We start from the raw sequence: 2,922 nt of genomic DNA, 5'->3' as shown, positions 1-2,922 counted from the left end.
TCATTTTAATTTGTAATTTTTAGCTGTTGTGATAAAAATGAAAACCTTGTTTATGACCTCCTTATTTAGGAATTTCCTTTCTTCCTTTCTTCCTTTTTTATTTTCCTTTCCAATTTTTTCATTTTGTCTAAAAACATTTGAAATATCTTCACCTACTTGTATTCTCAAGGTGTTATGTGGTAATAAAAAAATCCATCCTTTCTCCACTCATATCAGATGGTCTTTATCTGAAATAGACCACCTCACCTATCCTTGCTTTGTTGCCTATCACTCTTTTACCGCATTCCGTTCTACAGCAAAGCTCAGAATTGGAATGGAAGGCAAGTTGTTCCAAAGAAAAATATTTCTATTACAAAACTCACCACAGGTAAAAGATTTGTTTATGTCAGGTTAGCATGGTATAAACATACTTGAGAGATGACATTTAGTTCTATGTAAAATAAGTAGTTGGATTAATTGATATATGTTTTCCCACAATAAAGTATATTTGATATTCCCTGCCTCACAGTTATTGCTTTTAGAAATATATCAATCACAACTGCATCTCAAATTATACATTTTTGTATAAAGTACAACATGTGTATGCAGACCAAAATCTAAAAGAAATCCCATTTTCTGAAAAATATTCTGAAAAATATTCCATTCAAATGCATAAAGAAATGTGGCTACTTGGGGTCATTTGTGCATTAAGTGCTTTTCTTGAAATGAAAGCGTGATTTGTTTCTATATTCACTTTTATGTCGATACAGTTCCATCTGAGATCCTTGCATCCTCCAAAATTGACTATCTTCAGACATTATGAAGCAAATCTGTCTAACAAAAGGCTAGAAGTTATAAAACAAGCATAATACTGTCAGGCTTCAAGGTCCATCAACTAATAACAATAAAAACACTTTTAGTGACAATTCTTTCATGAAACCATAACATTTAGTTGCCTCTGTAAATGTTAAAAAGGGTTTTTAATCTCTATGGAATTTAGCTTAATATCATACATCCTTTTCTATGTTAAAAATAAAAAAAAAATACAAACCCAGCAAAATAAACAAATCTTAAATAATTCCAGGGAAAATATAGTGCAAGTGGTTTTTTTATGACTGTCTTAAAGTTTAGCTTAAAGACCTTAAGACTATGATCAGTCATTAGAAAAAACCTATAAGCAACTGAAAACAGTTGGGATGGTGTTTCTACCCTTGCTAGCTATGGTGAGTATTGCACTCCAAACACTTAATTATTTTCAGTAGTTTGCAAAATAAATCAGTCACATTTAACAAACATCATAATGCTCAGTTTCTTACCAGTGTCCTAATGGTTGGGCAAATCAAAGGAAATTTATTTTATGCAACATCAGTAGAGGCGCCAAAATCTGACCTACTGGAAAAAAATACGATTTTACATGGTACCTCTAAAAATGACAGCCAAACACTGACAAACTGATTTCTCGTGGAAAGCTTTCCCTCGCGAAAGAGTAGTGGTTTATTCAAAACTTGCTGGCAATATTCACTATTTAGTATAGTCAAATCTTATTATTTTGTTAATAAATTATTCTATCCCAGCCCTGCTTACTCAGCTATGTAAATTAATTAAACTAAATCAATTTCTATGGATTATTTTAAATAAAAATTTACATAGCTAGTTAATGACCAATCTTTCGCTTTTTGTGGATGGTAAATATGTCCCTATCCACTTTTTCACTCACTATTCCCCCAGCAGGATCAGGGGGAGAATCAGAATGGTAAAAGATAGAAAACTCATGGGTCGAGGTAAAGAGAATTTAACAAGTCAAGCGAAAAAAAGAGAAGTAAACAAACAAGCAAGTGATGCAAAAATAATCACATCACCAGGAGATCCGTGTCCATACTACAAGCAATGGCCACCTTGGGAAAATTCCCACAGATTTACCTCTGAGCCTGAGGTTTCATGGCATGGAACATCCCTTTGATCATTTTGGATCAGGTCTCCCGGTTGTGTCTCTTCCCAACTCTTGTGTGACCCCAGCATACTCACTGATTGGGCAGAGTAGGAAACAGAGAAAGGAAACAGAGTAGGAAACAGAGAAGGCCTTGATAGTGCATAAGCAGTGCTCTGTAAAAGTCAAAATATTGCTATCAACACTGATTTGGCCACAAATCTAAAACACAGCACCATATGGGTTGTGCAATGCCCCAGTCTGCATGGCAGGTTTAAGGGAAGGTAGCTGGATTTGCTCTCGATGGTACATAGGAGAAACAATACAATTCTTCAGAGGTTCAAAAACAACTTTTACTTGCAAATTTTAGAACATGCCAATAGAATAAGTACTGGGCAAAGTTTAACTTAGTGAACTTTAACATATCCAGATACAACAAGGCACTTAGCAAGGTACTGAGTGGAATCTTCCTTAGTCCACTTTACAATATATTTTGAGAAGAAGAAGAAAAGAGAAAGAAAAAAGAGAAAGGAAGATAGTCACCACCCAAGGATCCAGCATGGTCTCAGCAGCTTTTAAATCCAGGGTAGTGGAGTGTGCCGTGCAGCACATATTTCACCATGCTCTTATCTGTTCCGGTCTGCTGGGGCCCTGCAGGTGGGCTTATGCTAATTTCAGCACCAAAATTTCATGCTTTACACAGATCCAGAATATTCCTGGTGGTCCCATGAGGTCAACCACCCCCACTACAGTGCAGGCCAGCAGCTGACTTTTCAAATGCTCCTGAGCTACTCAGCACAGTTTGAGAAGGCTCAAGGGGGTGGGGGGAGCAGTGCACCACCCCACCTACACAGAGTTCACTCTGTTCCCCCATCAGGTTGTTTTGAGCCAGTCAGCCATTCCTCTAGTCTCCTACAGGCTGCTATGAGGAAAGTTAGTTTCATCCCAGACAAAGTCAGTACATTCCCCTTTCAAAATGAATAGCTATGTATTTCATTTGAGTCATGGTGGTGAAA

At 36.7% G+C, this 2,922-nt stretch overlaps 1 long non-coding RNA gene across 2 annotated transcripts; it reads right to left on the bottom strand.

Annotated features, from left to right (window-relative positions):
* Window positions 1-669: 669 nt before the first annotated feature.
* Window positions 670-1,999, bottom strand: LOC127467207 (uncharacterized). Of its 2 annotated transcripts, none has more exons than XR_007903006.1 (3): window positions 1,900-1,999; window positions 1,296-1,371; window positions 670-813 (listed from the first exon to the last, which is right to left on the bottom strand). It is a non-coding gene; the product is annotated as an uncharacterized LOC127467207 (long non-coding RNA). The 2 variants fall into 2 exon arrangements; XR_007903007.1 differs by having other exon boundaries at window positions 670-809.
* Between the last annotated feature and the right edge of the window lie 923 nt (window positions 2,000-2,922).

The sequence above is a fragment of the Manacus candei genome, unplaced genomic scaffold (genome assembly GCF_025592945.1).
Source record: "Manacus candei isolate 608988 ecotype Guabito, Panama unplaced genomic scaffold, ASM2559294v1 h1tg000014l, whole genome shotgun sequence".
Classification (NCBI taxonomy): Eukaryota; Metazoa; Chordata; class Aves; order Passeriformes; family Pipridae; genus Manacus; species Manacus candei.
Note: the sequence above shows the minus strand (reverse complement) of the source record. Positions and strands in the feature narration are given on the sequence as shown.